At 46.6% G+C, this 22,825-nt stretch overlaps 1 pseudogene; it reads right to left on the bottom strand.

Moving 5' to 3' along the window:
* Positions 1-4,418: 4,418 nt before the first annotated feature.
* On the bottom strand, positions 4,419-21,552 carry LOC131416574 (N6-adenosine-methyltransferase TMT1A-like; annotated as a pseudogene).
* Positions 21,553-22,825: the final 1,273 nt, after the last annotated feature.

Here is a 22,825-nt window from a genome sequence, read left to right as displayed (position 1 = left end):
GGAGCGATGTCAGGGCTGATGTCAGAGTGGGCTGGGATGATCGTAGAGTGGGTGCGTGGGTCTGGAGCGGGGAGTTGCGGTGGGCCTGCACGGGTGGGAGGGGTAGGACCCCACTGGCAGGGGTTTGGAGCCCAGGTGTGTGTGTGGGTGGGATACAGGGCAGGGCTGAGTCAGGGCTCTGCTGGAGGGGGAAGGCTGAGGCTGAGGGCCGGAGCTGGAGGAACAGCAGGCCGGGGGCCTGACCACGGCCTTGACTCGGCCACCTCCTGCCTTTAGGCCTCAAAGTCTGATCTGCTCCACAGGCCCTCAGACAAGACATGTCACCTCTAGGAACCTCAGTGTTCTTATCTGAGAAATGGAGGGTGCAACACCTTTCTCTCTGCCACTCGGAGTATCTGATTAATGAACAGTCACCGTTCCTCCGTCTGGGCCTGAGTTCTGGGGCACAGAAACCTGGAGAGGCAGAGCCCACAGCCCAAGAGGCCCCTACCGGCTACCAAACGGCCTGAGGTGGGCTCTGGGCATGATGACAAAGCCCTTGGAGTGTTTCGGGAGGGGCTGGAGTGACTGAGGATCTGGAAGTGTGTCCGGGGTGACAAGCTGGTGGACAAGATCTTCCCAAGGCCTCCTTTTCTCCCCTGAAACCTGAACTGCTCGCTCAGAACCTTCCAGCTCACCAGGCTCACCACCCAATCCCGTCAGAATGGGACCCGGCTTCCCGGGGCTGGGAGGACAGGGAAGATGGTGTGACAGCTTAGGCATAAAGGGGTGAGACCCCTGGACTCGCCCAGCTCTGAAAGTCTCCGAATCTTTGCATTTTACGGCTCATCTTCTGACCCCACAGAGCCCCGAATAGGAGGAAACAGGCCCACCTACAGCAGGCAGGAGGGGTTTGGGCAACTTCCAGCTCTGTCTCAGGGCTCTCAGCATCTCCACACCCTGGGGGAGCAGATGGGTGAGTGGGGTCGAGAGACGCGCATACACGAGTGCCCCACCTGCCCTCCTGGGGCACCTGCCACCTGGGTCTTGTTGGAAGTTGTCCTCACATGGGTGTCAGACAGGTGGCAGGTTGGGGCTGGCCAAGGTGCTGAGGCAGAGTACATCCCCAGGGGATTGCTCCCAGTGGGGGCAGGGTAGTGGGTGGTCCAGTCAGCCCAGGAGTGGGGAAAGCGCGCCCCCACCTCTTGGTTCCTGTTCCTGGAGGAGGCATTCGTGGCCCTGTCTCCGCGCATCTTCTTTCCCCTTCTCTCCTTCCTTCTTATCTCTCTCCCTCCCTTAACTTCTGCCTCTAGCTTCCCTTCCATCTCAGGCACTATCCTTTCCTTTTCTTTCCATTTCTCTTTTCTCCTTCTTCCGCCAGCGCTTCCCCATCTCCTGTTTCCCTGCACTACGCCCTCATCTTCCCTTTCCCGTTTTCTCCTATTCCCTCTGCTTCCCTTCCACTCACTGGCCCCCAGTCAGAATCTCCCCTCCCTGAGTTCAAGCTGCCCATGCTCCCCACCTGGAGTCCCCTGCCCACCTCAGTAGGAGGTCATCTAACACTCCGCAGGGAGTCCTGGCTGTCTTCTCTCCAGGATGTCTCTCTCCTCCATAGCAGGGCCCAGCCCACAAGGCCAGCTCTCGTCATTTGGAGCCCAGGGCTGGGGTTGTAGACAGAGCAGCGGCCCCCGGAGGAGAGGCTGGGGCTCCTGGCTTCCGGCCAGCTTCAGCTCCCTTCCTGCTCGTGTTCTCGCCCCAGGCATCCTGAAGGTCACAACTGTTTGTCTAGGGGTGCAGATGAGTGTGTGAACAGTGTGCGGACATTATGGCCTAGGATGTCATTCATGCATGCACGTGTGTTTCTGGTGTGGATGTGTGTGCATCCTGCCGGGTGTCTGCGTCTGTGTCTGTGCGAGTGTAGAGTGCACACATGAGCGTGTGAATGAAATGTGGGCTCTGCAGAGCTGTGCCCGTAAGCCCTTTTCGTACCTGTGTGTACCATCGAGAGCACGTGTGATAGTGGAAAGGCGTATGTTTCTTGGGTACCTGGAAGAGCTCGGGGGCCCTGCCAAGTAGGAGCTCATCTGTGCCTGGGGGCACCCGTGTGCGTGAGAATAGCGTGAAGACACAGGAGGGTGTGTGTGAGGGAGGGTGGGGGCTGCGGGTGCGTGCACGGGGTGCTCACAGCGTGCCCCTGTGTCCAAGAAGGCCCGCTGCCTGTGTGTGTACACACACATTATCACTGCACTGTGGGGGATAGGAGACCCCCAGGAGGGTGACCTTTTGGGTCTGCTGTGCCATAGACATGTGTGAGCAGTGCGGAGGGCCTGGGGGAAGCTGTCCTTGTGTACGGAGGAGACTAGTCCTAGGCCAGGGGCGGGGCTGGGCTGAAAGGGGAAGTAGTTAGTGATTTATATGCTTTTAAAGAAATGTCTCAGCCCCCAATCAGGCCCAGACTCAGTGAGTCCCATGCGTCACTCAGGCCTGACATCACCCAGGTCCCTGAAACCACAGGCACGAGAGGAGGCCGCCTCCCCGGCCTGCACCCACCACAGGCAGAGGCCGGGAGAGAGCAAGCTCACCTCCTGCCTTGAAGCATCTGCTGGGTGCACTACCCAACTGATGCCCCAGTCCCAACTAGAGACCCCTCCCTGGCCACCGAGGCAGCGTGCCGGCAGGGAGTGGGGCACCTGTCTCTGCCTTGGTGGACCTGGGATCCAGGTGGCCCCTTTCCTGGCCAAGCCTGGCTCCTCCAGGAGAGCTGTGTGGGCCTCCCGCAGGCTGCCCTCTGGAACTGAGCAGCTATGAAGCAGAGGGCAGGAGGCCCTGGATAAATGCTGGCTGGAGGGATGAATGAGCAGATGGTGGTTCCTGGGGGAGGTGCCGGCTGGCCCCAGGGAGTCCCCTGAGGGTAAGTGGGTGGCTGTGCTTAGCGCTGGGAGATTGGTCTTTGAATTCACCTCTGTGTGATCCTCTCTAAACCTCACTCTCCTCCTTTCTAGAAAAGGGCAGAAGTTCCCCACAGGGTCATTATACCAATGAAATGTGGCTCTGTGCCTGGTGCCTGGCACATGGTAAATGCTCCAGAAATGACAGGTGTCTCCTCCCTGAGAGCTGACAGCTGCCCTGAGCCCCTTCCACAGCCACCCCTGGACCAGGTACTGCTGGGCAGCAAGAATTCTCCACTTTCCATTCTGGAAGCATGAGTCAGGTCCAGGTTGGGCAGGAGGGAGGTCACAATGGGGTCAGATGCTAGACCCAGGCAGGAGCAGATGCGTGCCTGGCTGCCACCTTATCACGTTGCCAGCAGCTGGATCTCAGGAGCTGGGAAGGCAAGGCCCTGGGGCTGAACCGAGCACCCCCAGGTCTGTGGGCTGAATGTGTTGTTGACACAGGCTCTATGATGTGTAGATGCTTTTCAGACAGAACAGCCCAAAAAGGGCACGCCGAGCCCTGGAAGGCATTGCTTTCACGGCTCCTGCGGCTGCTGCTGCTGCTGGGGGCAGCCTGGGGACCCCTCACCTCCATCAGGGCTCCGGAATCCAGCTTTCCAGACCCAGAGCCCCATATTGGGTCCCAAGAGCCTCTCTTTATCTAGATCCCAGCGGTCTCCAATCAGGACCCAGATGCACTTTCCCCAGGCCTCGGTGAACATCTCAGATGTAGAAATTCCTGCTTTGAACTCTCTCTCCACACCTGACTCTGGGCAGGGGGGTCTGTCCTTCCCCATTACTGCAATGGACAGCGCCCATGCATTGGGTGGGCTGAGGTGGGGATGAGGGTCTCTGAGCTTTGCACTAGTCAATATTTTAGCCACACTACACATATCCCCAACGTCCAGCTGCTTATCTCTAGGAGCCACTGCTTCTCTGGAGACAAGAACTTCCTGGTTTCTTAGGGCAGCTAACTGTGGCTTCCCCATCTCTCGAGAACTAAACACATCATTCTAGACAGTTACATAGATGATGTGATTTAGGATGAGACTCTTCAGAGAGCCTTTGCAGGGGGAAAAATGGAGGGAAGTGGTGTGGTGATGGGGCTTATTATCTCTGCCACCTAGACACGCAGGAAAAGTCAGTTAAACCGCTCCCCCCGCAACACACATACACAGAAACACATCAGTCACTGAGCACCTGCTGTGGACCAGCCCTTATAGGGACTGGGAGGGGGTGGATGAAAAGTGGGACGCGGGGGTGACCTTGCACGGCGCTTGCCTTATAGCGGCTCACGGTTGCACAGAGGAGATGCTCACCAACGAACGTTTATTTTCTCTCCGTTCTTGACATTTGTAGGACTATCTCAGGGAAAACATGGAACCTGTTAAAATGGGCAAAAAATGAAGCAGCAGCTATGCTGGGTGGAAAAAACAAACCTCATAAACCCTCAGTGACCAGCTGCAGGGCGTTTGCTTCCAGGGCAGCCCTCTCCTGGTTCCCTGGCTACCGCACCAGCTCCTGGGGACACAACGCCGGGGAAGTGGCATAGAGGTCCAAAGACAACAGAGTATGGTGACTATCTATGGATTAAATACGTATTTATAAATCAACAATGACAATGCCAGACATCAAAGGCTGTCCTCTCTTCCCTCTCCCCTTCTCTTCTCTGGGCTTCTCGTTCTCTGAGCCTTCAGGGCCTGATAGGACTGGCTTGGCCCTAGTGGGGTTTGCTTCTCCTCCTACCCCAAGCCCCAGAGCCCATAAGCTTCCGACCTCCTCCCAAGTGCTCAGTGCTGAGGTTCCTGCGTAAGGCCGGAAGCCGCCACTCCACCGCTCCCGTCTGATCCCCTGGACGGAGAGCTGTTTGCCCAGCCCACGCCTGGCAGTCTGTCCCTGACTGTCAGGACAAACAGGTTTGGCCGACAGAACTGGCTGCAGCCTTTGTTTCTAGTGAGATAAAGAAAGAGTCAGAGCTTTTGGCCACAGCTGAAATAAACTTTTTGGACTTTATTTTCTTTTGAATCATTTCTAACTTATGAAAAAGTGGCAAGAATAGTACAAAGAACTTCTTTTCCTGAACTATTTGAGAGTAAGTTGCTGACCTGATGTCCCCTTATCCCCAAATATTTTATGTGTATTTCCTACAAACAGAAACATTTTTGCTCACTTAACCACGTTACAACCATCAGAATCAGGATATTAATGCTGATACATTACTGCCGTCCAATCCGCAGACTCCGTTCAAGATTTACCAGTTGTCTCAATAATGTCCTTTACAGCAAAAGGACCCAATTCAGAATCGTGTGTGGTTGTACTTGGTTGTCATGACTTCTTAGTCTCCTTTCATGTGGGACAGGTCCTCGGTCTTGATTTTCATGACCTTGACACTTTTGAGGATGGTAAGCTAGTTATTTTGGGTTTGTCTGCTGTTTCCTCATGATCAGATTCAGGGTATGCATTTTTGGCAGAAATATCACAGACGCGATGCTGCGTTCTTCCTACTGTATCCTATCAGGCGTTTCCATTTCAATTTGTCTCATTACTGGTGATGTTAACTTTGGTGACTTGATTAAGACGGTGTCTGCCAGGCTTCTTCACTGTAAATTACTTTTTTCCTCTTTGTAATTGAAATGCAGTTTGTGGAGAGATCCTTTGAGACCATGTAAATATCCTGATCCTCATCAAACTTCCTCCCACTAGTTCTAGTATCACTGATGTTTCGAGGCTTAATTATTACTATGATGGCTGCCAAATCCTTTATTCCCTCTACATTTATTGGTTGGCATCTTCTGCATGAAAAAAACCCTTTTTCTGGCCGGCCCGTGGCTTAGCCGTTAAGTGCGCGAGCTCCGCTACTGGCGGCCCGGGTTCGGATCCCGGGCGCGCACTGACGCACCGTTTCTCCGGCCATGCTGAGGCCGCGTCCCACATACAGCCACTAGAAGGATGTGCAGCTATGACATACAACTGTCTACTGGGGCTTTGGGGGAAAAATAAATAAATAAAATTATATATAAAAAAAACAACAACTCTTTTTCTTCTCCACATTTATTTATGTTAGTATAGACTCAAGGATTCCTATTTTATTCATTATTTATTTTGATGCTCAGATTGTCCCAGCTTTGGCCACTGGGAGCCCCTTCAAGCTGGCTTCTGTGTCCTTTGATGCATCCCCTCCCTTTTGTAAGCACTTGCCAACTTTCTGGAACAAGATAGTCCTGACTCATCTTGTGATATCTCTGTCCCAGCCCTGGAATTAGCCATTTCTCCAGGGAACCTTAGTTTCTTTTAGTGGAGAAGGGTATTTAGAAACCAAGATCTGGCCGTTAAGTATGCTCATAACTTTTGTAATCTTGTCAGTGATTTTTGGACTCTGAAGCCAGGAACAGAATGTGGCCCTTCAAGCTTTAACATTCTAGACCAGTGATTCTAAAACCTGTTCAGGTAGTGGACAATATGGAAATGAAGAAACTTTTAATGGAAATATATGATCTATTGAGTAAACATAATGTTTTACAGAATCTAAGACATCATCAATGGAGAAAGTTAGGAAATATAGGTACATATATATGTGTATGTGTATACATACATACATGATTTATACCTATGCTTTTTTATCTGTCTATCTTGAAGGCCACTCATGGCTGATACCTTCAGCCCAGTCACAGTACCCGTCATTGGTACTGAAGGTATCACCCACACTGATACCTTCAGTACCAATCCTACACCACATGGTTCATTCTAGTGCCCCTTCCATCATCCCTGTGTGTATAACCCATCTCCCCTCGTGGCCATTGCCCCCAGCACAGAGCCCTCTTCTGTGTTGGTACAAACACTGCTCCCATGACGCCCTGGCATGGTTGCCTGCTTTCCTTGGCCTCATCTGGTAGCTTTGGGACTGAATCATGCAGGCAGGTAGGCAGGCAACATTTTGGGCTTTTTACTGACCAATGAATCATTACTTTTCCTGATCTTTGGGAAGTTTTGCTCAAAACTTGTCCTTAAAAATGATATATGTTTTGCCATTTTTAAAGTACCATATTTGGAAAACAGAGAAAGAGAAAAGTCATCCAGAATTTTACCACTGGAAACCAACCATTATTTAGTATTTTAGTGTATTTCCTTTTAGTTTCCCTCCTCAGTGCATCTGTTTTCTTTCAAACATAATTACAGCTATGATGTTGCTACACCTTTCCATCCTGCGTGTTTACTTAAGGCAATAATAAAAACATTCACTACTTATGAAATGCCTAGTATGGGCCAGGCTCTGTATAGGTTGTTTTCTCTTTCTTATTTAATTGTTAATGTAATCTTGCAAAATAGGCATTGTCCTGATATTAGAGACAAAGAAATCAAGGCTCAGGGAGACTGTCCAAAGTTACACTTCTAATGAGCTAGAGCTAGGACTGGAATCCGGGTATCTCTGATCCCGAAGTCTTATTTGCTATCCACCTTCCTGAAGATAAGTATTTTTTTCATAGAACAACACTATTTCTATAACTCTGATTTTTTTTTTAATTTTTAATTTTTTTTTTTTGTGAGGAAGATCAGCCCTGAGCTAACATCTGTGCTAATCCTCCTCTTTTTTTGAGGAAGACCTGCTTTGAGCTAACATCTATTGCCAGTCCTCCTCCTTTTTTTTTTTTCCCCAAAGCCCCAGTAGATAGCCATATGTCATAGTTGCACATCCTTCTAGTGGCTGTATGTGGGACATGGCCTCAGCATGGCCGGAGAAGCGGTGCGTCCGTGCGCGCCCAGGATCCGAACCCGGGCCGCCAGTAGCAGAGCGCGCGCACTTAACCACTAAGCCACGGGGCCGGCCCTCCATAGCTCTGATTTTAAATATAGGCATATTATACTAATGAGGGACTGTTTCATAACTTAACTACTCCTCTATTGTAGCACATGTGGGCTGCTTTCTCTCTCTCTCTCATGCTATATAATCAGTGCTGTGATGAACATCTTTATCACAGTGAAATTGGTTTTTCACTAATTGTTTTCTAAAGAGTTGATCGAATTTGAATGCCACGCTCTAACGACATTGGCATATTATTGTTTTAAAAAATAGCTGAGGGGGCCGGCCCAGTGGCGCAGCGGTTAAGTGCATGCGCTCTGCTACTGGCGGCCCAGGTTCGAATCCCGGGCGCGCACCAACGCACTGCTTGTCAAGCCATGCTGTGGCGGCGTCCCATATAAAGTAGAGGAAGATGGGCACAGATGTTAGCCCTGTTAAGTTCACGCGCTCTGCTTCAGGGGCCCCGGGTTCGCCAGTTTGGATCCTAGGCGCGGACCGATACACGGCTTGTCAAGCCATGCTGTGGCGGTGTGGCATATAAAGTAGAGGAAGATGGGCACGGATGTTAGCCCAGGGCCAACCTTCCTCAGCAAAAAGAGGAGGATTGGCATCGGATGTTAGCTCAGGGCTGATCTTCCTCTCTCTCTCTCACACACACACACACACAACACACACACACACACACACAAAATAGCCAATACTTCAGTAGGCAAAAACATATCTTGATTTAATCAGGATATATTTGAATATGAGTTTGGTTTTATTCAAGAAACACGTAAGGGGTACCTGCTGTATATGGGGAGTGATGGCAAGAATGGAAGATACAAAGATATTTTTATTGTACGACTCAGGAAGAAATCCAACACCAGGGCATCTTACTTCAACCCACAACAAAGCGGATTATTTCAGGGGCTGTGCTGCTGAGGCCCTCACTGAGAGGCCAAGGGGTGAGGTGGGGGCAAATGCCAAAACAACAGGTTAGTTTAGTCAGCTCAGGAAAAATGTGATGTGGGGTGGATGGGATTCCCGGTTGACGAGTGTTATAGTTAAGTTACGGTGTGTTGGCTCCAAACCCTCACTTAATGCTCTGCTTTGTGGTGTGGAGTTGCCCGCTGGCTCGGTTAGGATATGCCAATAGGGGGCGCCAGAGGGAGCGTGCAGGGTGTCGGGTTTCCGTGGGCTTCCTGTCCGCTGGCTGTTCCTGTGAGCTTTGCCCCAGCCGTGTCTTCACCCTGGCGGCAGCAGTGCCTCCCTGTAGCAGCAGCTGACTCCAGGTGGCAGTTTTCCCAGCACTTGGAGAATCCGCTTCGTGGTGCTCTCCCACTCGAGACACCAGCGCCCCCCACCCCCCCAGGGGCCTGCGTTTCAGGGGCCCCTCCTCTAAGTCTCTCAGTTCTAGTGGTTCTAACCTCGTCCCTTGTTCCCTCAGCTCTAGTTATGGCGGCTCCTTCCACCAGTGCCAGCTCCGTGACATCTTAGAGTTCTCTGTTCACCCTTTCAATTCCCCAGTGAACAACTCTGTATCTAGTTAATAATTCTTTACATTGACTTCTCTCTATTCAAATAACTGGTCTGACTATTGTCTCCTTACTGGAACCTGTCTGACTAAGAGCAGGCCTCGAGCCCCCGAATGCGGAGGCCCTCGCAGGGCCTACATGCTTTCTCTTCAGTTCTATGTACACAGAGATATGAGGAAGAGACAGCTCCCTGGACAGTGGGCCTGTGGGAACTGCAATGTTGGCTGAGAGAAAGTGGCCTCTTCCAGAGCGTTCTGGCTCCCTCTTGTCAGGTCTCGAATAGGAAGTGTCTAGTGGGGCTGAGGAATTGCTGACTGGAGAAATTCCAGCTAGAACATTTGGCAGCTGTGTGTTCCATGAAGTCAAGGGCATCTCCCAGAGATGGGAATCTACTTAAAATAGTCATTTTATAAATTCACACAAATATTTTGTCCATTTGATGCATTAAATGGCCTTTCATTTCAACTCTGTTTAACAAACATTAGTGAGAACCTAATGAGGGTCAGATGCTGTGCTAGACAGTGGGGAAATGAAGACAGTCCTTACCCCGGAAGATCTCAGGTCTCCGTGGGGAGACACCCAGGAAAGAAAGAAATGATGGCTTCCAGTTAAATATGGCAGATTGAACACACATATTTAACTCTGCTCCCTTCTGAAACCTGCTAAAGCTGCAGTGAAGTTTGTTTGTTCATTTATTTATTTAGATACAAATACAATCAGTTGCTTGTTTTGAAAATGAGAATTCGTTTCAACATGGTTGATATATTATGGGATGATCTGAGCATAACGTGAATTTCACATTTGCTTATGCACTACTTTGTCTGTGAGGAACGTGGGGGAACGCAGAAAACTGCGCCCAGCCTAACCTGAGCCACGTAGGAATACCCAAAATGCACACAACTCAAGCATCCCAGCTGCCTCAGTTCACTACCTACACCCGTCCACACAGGTGTTATAGCTCTCCGTTGGGTTTCAGGTAACCCTCCTCCTGCCACTAACTCACAATAACTTACAGAAACTTCACCATAACTCACATCCTGCAACCCTTCTGATACCCATGTCCACAAGCAAACTTCAAGTCTTTTTCCAGGTAAAATGTCTTATTTATTGTAGTCATTAAGTATTTCGCAACCATTTAATATGTGTAAAACTGTGTTACCGTTTTTATTAGGTACCTACTTTTTTTAATGTCACTGATATAGATTTTGAGTATTGTGCCCCTGACCCCATATGTTCCCCCCAGAAGCCCTGTCATTTTGTTGCATGATTTTGCATAGTGTGGCGATTTTTAGGAATGCATGTGTTATGTTATAGCAGAACTGACTGTACATAAGACAAGGAAAACAGCAAGGGAGAGGATTGCAAAACACTTTGGAAACTAGAAGGTAGAACAAGTGGGACTAACTGTGAGATAATGGAAAATATATATATTGGTCTCTGCACCCGGTTCCTGCTGCAGGGCCCCTAAAACCCTTGTAATTTCCTAAGTGATAAGCACACTAGGAGCATCTCTTGTTCTAATATTTGTCTTTGACCCTGTCCCTGACACAGGGCTCCTAAAATGCTTGTAAATTCCTAAATGATAAGAGGACTGGCAGCATCTTTTGTTCTAATGAGGCGACTCTGGGTGGGTTCCTGGATGGCTACTGGATGAGGCTGGTCACCAGAAAGCCATGATTAGAAGCCTGGAATTTTCAGCCCCATTCCGCTTCCTCCAGAGAGGGGAGAAGGGCTGGAAATGGAGTTAATAATTGATCATGCCTACGTGAGGACGCCTCCAGAAAACCCCAAGAGTAGGGGGTTTGAGGTGCTTCCAGGTTGATGAACACATCAATGAACCGGGAGGGTGATGTGCCCAACTCCATGGGGACAGAGGCTCCTGCGCCCACACTTTGCCCCATACATCTCTTCATTTGGCTGTTCATCTGTATCCTCTATCATATTCCTTAATAAACTGGTAGATGTAAGTAAGTGTTTCCCTGAGTTCTTTGAGCCACTCTAGAAAATTAATCGAACCTGAGGAGGGTGTTGTGGGAACCTCTGATTTATAGCCAATCAGTCAAAAGCACAGGTAACAACCTGGACTTGCTTTTGGCATCTGAAGTAGGGGGGCAGTCTTGCGGGACTGAGCCCTTAATCTGTGGATCTGATGCTATCTCCAGGTAGATAAATGTCAGAATTGAGTTAAATTGTAGGACACCCAGCCGGTGTGGCAGAATTGCTTAGTGTGAGGAAACCGCCCCCACATTTGGCGACCTAAAGTGTCAGAAGTGAAGCGTCCTGTGTGAGTAATAAAGGAGATACAGAGGAGGAGAACTGTAGGATTTTTAATACACTAACTTGGACCCAAGAAAGTTGAATCTTAAGCCAGCTGTGAGAAAGAAGGGAGCTACACGGAGAGAGCTTCAGACATTTTCATGGGCTCTCTTGAGTCTTCTGTTGAATCATGAGTCTCATACGTGTAGAGTAACGCTCCATGAGGCTAGGCAAAGAAGGACTGGGGAGGCGTAAGAGGAGCAATTTCAGACCTCGTTCAAGTTACAACCAGTCAGAGAAGAGAGTCCTTACTGAACACCTGGGGCATCCAGCAGAGACCCCAGAAGGGTCACGCCCTAGTGGAAGGCCTAAACTAGTCCTGAATAAAGACTAACAGAACTAAACAGAGTAACTAAAGACTAACAGACTAAACTCACCCTAATAAAGCTTAATGTTGGAGGACTTATGCTACTTATGCTAATTTCAAGACTTAATATAAAGCTACAGTAATCAAGACACTATGATCTTGGCAAAAGGACAGACACATAGATCAATGGAACAGAAGAGAATCTAGAAACAGATCCACATTCATATGGTCAATTGATATTTGACAAAAGCGAAAAAGCAATTCCATGGAGAAAGAATAGTCTCTTCAACAAATGGTCCTGGAGGAACTGGATATCCAGTAAAAAAAAAAAAAAAAGTACTTAATGCATTACCCAAGAATTAACTGTAAATGGATCATAGACCTTAACATAAAAGCTAAAACCATATAACTTCCAGAAGAAAACATAAGAGAAAATCTTTACAATCTTGGAGTAGAGAGAGATTTCTTTGATAAGACACAAAAAGCATGAAGCATAAAAGAAAAAACATTGATAAGTTGGACTTCATCAAAATAAAACTTCTTGCTTTTCAAAAGTCACCATTAGGAAAATGAAAACGCAAGCCACACTGCTAGAAAACACTTATAATTCATATGTTTGACAATGGACTTGAATGCAGAATATATAAAGAACACTCACAACTCAATAAGATGACAGCCCAATTTAAAAATGGGTAAAATATGGGGCCGGTGTGGTGGCATAGTGGTTAAGTTCACCCTCTCTGCTTCGGCAGCCTGAAGTTTGCCGGTTCGGATCCTGGGTGTGGACCTACGTACCGCTCATCAAGCCATGCTGAGGCGGTGACCCACATGGAGCAACTAGAAGGATGTACAACTATGACATACAACTATCCACTGGGGCTTTGGGGAGAAAAAAAGGAAAAAAGGAGGAAGATTGCAACAGATATTAGCTCAGGGACAAACTTCCTCAAAAAAAAAATTAGTTAAAAAAATGGGTAAAATATTTGATCATACACATTACAGAATAAGATATATGAATGGCCAAGAAGCACATGAAAACATGCTTAACATTATTAATTAGCAGGGGAATCAAATTAAACCACTATGAGATCCACCAAACCCCCCTTAGAATGACTGACAATATCGTGTTAGTATGTGGAGCAACTAGAATGTTCATATATTGCTGGCAGAATAGTAAAAGTGCATAAGCACTTTGGAAAACTGCATTGCAGTTTCTTATAAAGTTAAACATACACTTACTATATGACCCAGCAATTCCACTTCTAGCATTTATTTACCCAAGAGAAATGAAAATATATGTCCGTAAAAACATGTGTACAAGAGTGTTCATATCAGCTGTAATCATAATAGCCAAAAATTGGAAACAACTCAAATGTCCATAAAAGGTATAAGTTGTGCTATATTCATACAATGGAATGCTACTCAGCAATAAAAAGAAATGAAAACTGATCCATGCAACAACATGGGTGAATCTCAAAAAATTTATGTTGATCAAAAGAAGCCAGACACTAAAGAGTACCTGTTGCATAATTCTATTTACGTGAAATTCTAGAAAAGACGAATCTGTTCTATGGTGACAGAAAATAGACGAGTGTTTGCTGGGGGCCTGGGGTTGTGGGCATTGACTGTAAAGAGGCACAAGAGAATCCTCGGGGGGTAATGGGTAATGTTCTACATCTTCATTTTGGTGGTGGCTATGTGAGTGTATACATTTATCAAAACAGGTCCAACTGCATACATAAAATGGATGCATTGGATTATCTGCAATAAAGTTGATCTAAAAAAACCTGGAAGATTGGTTGAAGTCTATTTAATAAGCCATTGGACTTGGAATCCCTCCTCCATTCAGAACACGAGATACTGTCCCTCCCCACTTCAGCAGAGGACTCGAGCCTTATTCTCTGGAAGTGGTTAAACAGAGGGTCTTTGTAACAAGGCACAGTGGGGTAAAGACACTTTACTGAAAAGATGGGGAGTAAGAGAAAGTTTACAACTGAATGCTGAGATCCCCAGCGCTCTTATTTGGTTTCCAGAATGCTAGAAGCCAGGCTTCTAGATTCCAGGCAGAAATTTGGAAGATAATTCTGACCAGCTGCAAATGAAAGACCCAAAACACAGACATTGGATTTTCTCCATGTGAACAGCTCAGCTAGTTCACTCTATGGTGAGTCCAGTGTTGACATCCTCACCCATGCTCATGGAGCTCCCAACCTGCTGTTAGCACTACCCCTGGAAATGTGAGTAGTCAGCCATGGACCAATAGTCATCTGAGAAGAGCCTCTAACACAAAAACTGGAGCTCAGACAACAAACGGGGAAAAAAAAATCTGGAGGAAGCAGAGACTAAGCAGGGAGATGAAAACACTAAAAGAAAAAATCTCTTTTATTAATATTTTCAAAGAGAAAGAGAAGATATTTCTTCCTTGAAACAAGAATAGAATGCAATAAAAAAGGCATAGTCAGAAAACAAAACCAACCCTTGGAAATTAAAACTATGATAGCTGAAATGAAAAATTTAGTAAAAAGTTTTGAAGAGAATATGAAGGAAAACTAGAAAATGTAGAAAAAGGGCAAAGATATGGGAAATAGGAAAGCAAAGATAAGAAAATTGGAGAACCAGTTCAGGAGGTCCAGCATTTAAATAGGAAGAGTCCCTTGGGCTGGCATGGTGGCATAGTGGTTAAGTTTGCACGTTCCACTTTGGTGGTCCGGTTCACATGTTTGGATCCCAGGCACGGACCTACACCGCTAGTCAGCGATGCTGTGGTGGTGACCCACATACAAAATAGAGGAAGATGAACACAGACGTTAGCTCAGAGCTAATCTTCTTCAGCAAAAAAAGGAGGATTGGCAATGGATGTTAGCTCACAGCCAATCTTCCTCACCACAAAAAGAAAAAAGGGTCCCAGAAGGAGAGAACACAGAAAAATACAAGAAAAAGAATCAAAGAAATAATCCCAGAAAAATTTCCAGAACTGAAAGACATGAGTTCGCAGATTAAAATGGCTGATTAAATCCCCAACAGACATTATCAATTCATTTCACTGGGGACAGAGAAGATTCAACAAACTTCTAGAGAGGAGAAGAAAGGTTTCATATAAAGAATCTAGAAGCAGAATGGCTTCAGGCTTCCCAGCAGTAACATGGCAGCTAGAAGACAATAGATACCTTCAAAATTTTGAGGGAAAACATTTTCCAACTCAGAATTCTACACATGTCCAAACTGTGAATGAGTTTTGAGAATAAAAAGTATTCAGACAGGCACTTTCTCAACACTTCACCTTTCTCAGAAAGCTACCAGAGGATATGCTCTACCAAAACTAGGGGGTAAACTAAGAAAGAGGAAGAGAGTGAATGCAGGCAACAGGGAGTTCCACTGCAAGAGAGAAAGAAGGGCATTCCCAGGATGATGATAAAGGGAAGGCCCAGGAGGAGAGCAGTGCAGCAGGCCTGGGGATTACCTAGTCCTGATGGGAACCTGGGAGAGTGCCTGGGAAAAGTGGCTCCAGGGGATGAAATTGATAGGCTATTTGACATGTTTGAACACACTGAGAGGTTTAGGCAAATGTGGGACAGTCTGGGATGATTTAGGGATCTCTATCATCTCTGTCTCTGTCTCTGTCTCTATCTCTACCTCTGCCTCTGCCTCTGCCTCTGCCTCTATCTCTATCTATCTCATGACTATATATAGATACATAGATAGTTATTAACTCTGGGAAAACCGAAAGTAAGGAAGTATATTGCATGGTTCCAAAAGTAAGTGAAGTATACTACAGGCTTAGCTGTGAACGTCGATTAATGAAATATTTCTATCAGGAGGAGGGAAGATGGGAAAGGTGGTGGCTGTGGGGTGGTTGTGAAAGAGAGTAAATTCTCACTTTCCAGAGTGGGAAGACAATAGTTAATACCTAAACCTGAAAAATCAAGAAGTAGCAGGATAAACACGTTAGCTAGAGATATACATATATAAATTTTAAAAATAAAAGATTAAAACTTAAATGCAGTAGCTTTTGGGGAGTAGAAATTGTGTGTGGCTGAGAGTTGCTATTTTTCATCACTGGACTTGTGGTTCAACTCTAAACCATGAGCATGTATACCTTCGATAAAAATTTATCTATCTATCTATCTATCTATCTATCCATCCATCTATCTATTTATCTATCTATCTATCTATCTATCTATCTATCTATCTATCTATCTATCTATCATCTACCTATCTATCTCTGGCGCATATAGGGAAAATGGTGGTCAGAGTGGAGAAGAGTGACTCTCTTTTCCCCATTGTCCTGCTGGGATACTCAACCAACAGGATAAAAAGCCAAGCAGCTACTGAGGGTGGGTGGGGAAGTTTGGTTTCTTGCCGGAGCCTAGAGCAGACACATCAGAAGCTTCTAGTTCTTAGAATCCTGGATCCAAAGGCCTGGGGGGAAGCTTGTTTGTCTAGCAGAGCCAAGACCCCCTGAGGCACCTGAGCAGGTAGATCCACTCCCTCAGGACAAGGAAAGGACCCAGCCCGGGCCACTCTGCGAAAGATCTGGAGAGAAGCCCCCTACCCCTACTGACAATGGCCACCCTAGAAGGGACCCACTCTGTTTGCCTGAGCTGGGAGAAAATTGCCCTTATTTGTTCACACCTGGAGCAGCCAAAGAACCCAAAGGCTCTCCCCATTCTTCAGATGAGAGAGTCCTGCTGCCAGCCAAAAGGGAGGACACCGATTTGAAGGATCAGAACAAGTGCCTTCTACTGAGGAAAATTCAATAGAACAAATGAGATAGAACTTAAAAACAATGTACAACAACAAAAATACTTCTATGGGGATTCAACAACATATTGCTAAGGAATGATCTGGGAATAAGAAAGAGGTTTTGGCAATTTAAAAAAATCCTGAATTTAAAATTTAATAGAGAATTTAAAATAAATGAAAAGTAGAAGAAATACTACTGAAAGATAGAGGAAGTCATCCAGAAGATCAAATGGAGGAATTATCTTGCAACATGGAACAAAAATATAAAGAAATGGAAATTATGAGTGAAAAGATAAGAGCAAGGATGCCAAAGCTAGGAGATCCTATATCTGAATAACAGTTGGTCCAGAAGAAGAGAAAAGAACAGAGGAGAACCAATAAAGAAAGAAAAAACAGAAGAAAACTTCTCTGAGCTAAAGAAAGACTTGAGTATTAACATAAAAAGGGTTCTTTGAATGCCTAGAAAGATTTAAAGAAAACAAGGTACACACTTAGTCATATCCTGGTGAAATTTCAGAACTCAAAAAAAAAAAAAAGGAAAATCCTAAAAACTTCCAGGCATAAAAACCATCAACAACAAAAACAGGTTACCTGAAAAGGAAAGAGAATCAGACTGGCACTGAAGGTATCATCTGTAACTTGGAAAGCCCAGGACCATGGAACAATGCTCAGAACTTCTGGGGGAAAGGAATCATCCAAGAATCTTGGCCAAAATATTATTAATCATGAGGGTAGAAGACAGACATTTTCAGATCTGCCAGGATATCTCCATGAACCATTTCTCAGGAAACTATTCAAGACGGTAGTTAAGACAAATGAAAATTAAATTTAAAAAATAAAACCAAAAACACATCAAGATAGGGGAAGACAAAGAGCATAGGAAACAGTGGAGAGCAATAAATCTAGTAAAATCTATAGTAAATAAATGCATGATGATTAACTGATTTTAAGCTATGTTGTAAATTAGAAAAGATCTTTGAGGGGCCGACCCCACGGCTTAGCAGTTAAGTGTGCACGCTCCGCTACTGGTGGCCCGGGTTTGGATCCCGGGTGCGCACCGACGCACCGCTTCTCCGGCCACGCTGAGGGGGTGTCCCACATACAGCAACTAGAAGGATGTGCAACTATGACATACAACTATCTACTGGGGCTTTGGGGAAAAAAAAGGAGGAGGATTGGCAATAGATGTTAGCTCAGAGCCGGTCTTCCTCAGCAAAAAGAGGAGGATTAGCATGGATGTTAGCTCAGGGCTGATCTTCCTCATAAATAAATAAATAAATACAAACAAAACACATATATTTAAAAAAAAAAAAGAAAAGAGCTTTGAAATAGAAAACAAGAGGGAAAATCCTTAGTAATAGGTTGAAACTAAAATTACAGATTATTTCAACCAAACCCAGGATATGGGATGGAAAGAGACTGATGGGGTTGAGAGGAAAGAGGGGATAAGGATGGAGAAATAAAAAGTGTGATAGGTGTGTTCTAAGCTGCAGGGGGTCATATAACTACATAATCTTGGTGTGTTGATAGTGAAGTGCAGGTTCAAATATAACATGAAATACGAAAGTAACTGTTAGTTAACTTGAGATAGATAGAAAAACTTCCAAATACCAGGGAGGTATTTCAAAAAGAAAACCATTGGCCGGATACCCATTAACAGTAGCGACCTACTGGGACAGGTAGGGGGAGTGGGATTTGGCGAAGCGAAGGAAGAACTTTCATTTTTCCCTCTGTGTTCTTTAATTTTTGAATTCTTTGGAACAACTTATAATTTTCTTTGTAACTAAAGACAGTGAAGTAAGAAACACTGAAAGTTAACAGTGTTCGAAGCCGCGAGGCGAAGCCATGGGCAATGTCTTTGGAGAGACTGCTTTTCCCGATTCTCCCTGTCTCTCCCAGCGTACTTTTTCGTTTTTCCACTGGAGAAAAGGCCTAGAGAATGGTATGTAGCTAACTCCCGTGGCTCCCTTGTAAAAACTGAAGAACACATGCCACAAATAAAGATGGCTATCTGTGTTCTTACAAGCTCTCATTTGTTGGAGAAGGGAGATGTTCTGGCACACCCTGGGGGGATTCATTGTTCTCATCTTTAGAGAACTGGACTCTGTGATGTCTTACAAAACACCAGGTTGGAAGCCACTAGAGCCGTGGCATGGTGAGATCTCGGACCTTCTTAACCTAGAGGTTAAGGCGTCCGAATTTTAGTTGTGTCTCTGCCATTTCTGTAAGCTATGTGCTTTTGTGCAAGGCATGTAACCTCTCTGAGACCAGTTTCTCACCCCGGAAATACTGTGTTGCTGCACGTAGTCAACATTCTCTAAATGTTTGTTGAATAACTAAACGAATAAAGGAATGTGAAGTCACCAGCCCAAGGTCACCCTTGGTGGGCGCCGTGCCTGAAGCCCACAGGTACCCAGCTTAGCACACAGTGTAGATGGGTCTCTCCCACCTCTCCTCACTCACCAGCCTCAGCACTATGCACACTTCCTGGAGGGTCCGCTCCTGGTTCTCCACGGAGCACAGGACCAGGGTGCAGACCACCACATCCATGGAGCCATCGGCCACCTGGTGCATGTCCTCCCCGACACCCACCAGGAAGCGCTCGAACTGCAGGTGTTGGTTCTCGGCAATGCTCTTGATCAAGAACTTGTCAAAGTTGGGGTTGGGGTCAATACAATCACCGTGCACCCCAGCAGGTAGAACTTGAAGTTGGCCCTGGAGCCACAGCCCAGCTCCAGCAGGGAGAGCTTCCCGGAGGGGCCCACAAACTCCTGCAGGTTGCTGAAGAGCTCCCGCTTCTGGCTTGCCATCTGTTCATTGTACATCACACTGAACCTCGCCAAGAAGTAGGGGAGCCAAATTTTGCACATCCAATTCCTCAAGCCCAGAAAGTTCAGCAGGGGAAATGCCAGGATACAGACAGCCAGAAAGAGGTGGGTGAGGACCACCTAAGGAAAGAGGGCAGAACCATGGGGACAGGGGGATGGGAGCAGGGTGGGAGGTGGCGGCACCATCACAGGTAATGTAAGACCCTGTAGACCCCCCAGTAGCACAGAGTCATCAAATGAGGGACAAGTCAAGGGGGGTAGTGTCTGGAGTCCCAGTCTCCTTGGGCTCCTCCCAGAAAGAGAAGATAGCAATTGGCAAGAGCACAGCAGATGTTCCGAGGGTCATCCGCCATGGTAACAACAGCAGCAGCAGCTACTCCATTTTTTGAGTCTTTAGTCTTTAAGTACATTTTATACATTATCTTCTTCAATAATTAAAAAACCCATGAGATAGACACTATTAATTCCCCATTTTATGGAAGGAGAAACTGAGTCTCACAGAGGTTAGCTACAAGGCCGTGTGGCTAGGAAGTGGCAGTCTGAGTTCACCAGATGTCTTTCACCCCTGTGTTTCCTGGTTCCCCTGAGTCTGCTGATCTCTTCTAGGGAGAGTAGCTGTCATGCACACTCAGACCAGGGAAAGTACATGCACAGGATGATTGGTGCAGAGAATTTGGTCAGAACATCCCCACAAAATGTTGTTTTTATCACCCCTAGAAGCAGAAATGGCCATTCTCATAAGGTCTGTAGAAGCTTCTCTGAACTAGCTTCCTCTGCCCACCTTTGAATATGTCTCCTTGTCCACCCCTGGCTCCTTCCTGCCATAGATGTGGAGTTGTTCCTCCCCTGCACCCAGGCTGGCCCCACCTGGATTCTTAACCCCCACCCTCTTGCTCCATTAATTAGCTCCCCTTTCTCTCTCTCTCATATTTAACATCTCCCCTTGCGGTCTATCTCCCTTTCCTCACCCAACACACATGCTCAAGTATATTTATCCTACAATAATCCTTTCCTTTAGCTTGCTTTCCATTCCAGTTAACTGCCCATCTCGCTTTCCCTGAGTGCCAGACCATGAGAAATTGCAGTTGGCACTCACTGTTTCCACTGCCTCATCCCATTCAAACCTCGGCCCATTGACATCTGGCTTCTACCCCACAGCTCCAATGAAAGTGCTTGCAGCCAAATGGGAAGACAGTCAGAGGGACGGGAGAAAGAGAGGGGGGTAGTATTAGGCAGTGGTGACCAATGAATGGAATACGATATCTGAGGAGGAGAGAGAAGCTGGCGTCCAGGGCACGGGTGGAGCTGCGGTCTGTCCTCAGAGCCTGGAGAGAGGGAGAAAGGGTAGGTGGGGAGGTAAGTTTGAGTGGGGGAAGGAATCAAGATGGCCTTGATTTTCTCAGTGAAGAAGAGAGTAGAGAAGGTTTGCAAGGGCAACAGGGAGGACTGGGAGAGCTTGCTGACCAAGGGCAGAGAGAAGTGCCCAGTAGCAAAGAGGATGCAGCTGAGCCTGGGGACTGGGCACTGGTGGTGACACCAGATCTTGAGGATATGGTTTTCTTCAGTGGTGCTCTGCAGTTTAGATCTTGAGCAGAGAAGTTCAGTGTTTAGGCTGAACAGGGCTGGGGGTTTATCCAGGTGGAGGAGACTGAAGGGTCAGAGGTCAGAGAATGAGGAGTCCAAGCTGGAAAGAAAGCCTGAAGGAGGGTGGTGGGCGGGGAGCAAATGGAAGAGTTGGGTTCAGGACTGGGCATGCTGCTGTGGCTGAAGAACCCATCTGCTGAGAGTGAGAGAGTATTGAACGGTCCTGTGGTGTGAGAGCAGAGTTGACGTCTTTAGAGATGGAGCAGTTTAGGGTCTAGAGTGTGGCCACGGGCAGAGACAAGAGAAAAAGGATGGAAGTGAAAGTCACTGGACTTGAGGAGCTAAGGGAGGATCAGGCGCAGATGCTGGGCAGGTCATCTGCAGGAGCATGAGGGTGCCAGGGTGGAGAGGGGCACCAGGAACCAGGGCCAGAGTCCCTGGGGAGCGTGAGGGGGTGGTCAGGAGGTCGGGAGCTGACTGTGGGCCAGCAGGGACCGGCCACAGGGGAGGGGGTAGATGGCTGGATGGCAGTATCGCTGGACGGCATGAGCCTCACAGGCTTTTCAAAAACTGCAGTGATTTCTGCAATCAACACATAAAGGTAAAAACTCAATCAGTATATAAAGGATTTTATTCTTTTCAGTAAGTAGCATTCCTCCGAACGTATGTAGCTTAATTCATCTAATTACTTCCCATTGATGGGCATATATGTTGTTTCCTGTTTTTCACTAACATAAAATTATGGCAGCAGGGACCACACGTCCGTGTGCACTTTTGGTGAGAGCATCTGTAGAATGAGTTCCTGGCAGTGGAGGTACTTGGTCAAGGACAAGTGGATTCATTTAATTTGTTTTGTTTATTGAGGTAAGGACACATGTCTTTAATTTTGATAGCTATTCTTGGGGCCCAGGGAAGGCCACCCCAAAATACCCCACAATGGCATTTTGATTATTTTGAATTAAAGTTACTTGAGGAGCAAAAAGGGCATTCTGACCCTCCTGTCTCTGATCCCCTGAAAGCAGAAAATGAATCTCCAATGTGAAAGGTGTTCTCCCTGCATCCTTATCACCAGAGCTAGGGAATTCAGGGCCGAGAATCCTGCCTAAACAAGCCTTGCTAATTTACCACCTCAAGCCTAAACTCGGCTTAAATTCCTCACTAACTACATACCTCAAATCTAAGTTTCTTTGTCCTGTCAATTCTTCACAAATTTACCATTTCTTTATGTAAAAGATATATATACTGCCTGCTTTGTTCACTCTCCGAGCATCGTTTCTTTATGATCTCCAGTACGTACAGATTAAACTGGGTTTTTCTCCTGTTAATCTGGTATTTTCCAAATTTTATGATTAGTCCAGCCATAGGAACACAAGAAGGGAAGAGGACATGCCAATCGATGACCCCACGAAAAAAGGACAGAACTTTCTGTTACCCACACACCCACAAACACTGTTAGTCTTTGACCATCTGACAGGTGAAAATGGCTTTTCCTTGCTATTCTGGTCATATTTCTTTGAGTGAGGTTGAGCATTTTTTTTTCATATTTGCTATTTGATTTTCTTAATTTCTTTTCTTCTTTTTGTAAGGAATCTAGTGGTTCAAACTGTCAAGGTTCAAATCCTGGCTTTTCTACAGACTAGCTATGCGACTTTGGGCCATTTACTTAAATTCGTTATGCCTCAGTTTCCTCTCTTAAAATGGAGGTAATAACCCACACTATGCTGCAGGGGTATCGTGAGAACTAAATGGGTTGTTGGCTGCAAAGAGCTTGGAACCTAGCCAGGCCCACGGAAAGTAGGCACTACGTAGCTGTAGCTCAT

This window comes from Diceros bicornis, chromosome 17, assembly GCF_020826845.1.
Source record: "Diceros bicornis minor isolate mBicDic1 chromosome 17, mDicBic1.mat.cur, whole genome shotgun sequence".
Taxonomy (NCBI): Eukaryota; Metazoa; Chordata; class Mammalia; order Perissodactyla; family Rhinocerotidae; genus Diceros; species Diceros bicornis.
The sequence above is the reverse complement of the archived record's forward strand: the minus strand, read 5'-3'. Positions and strand labels throughout refer to the sequence as shown.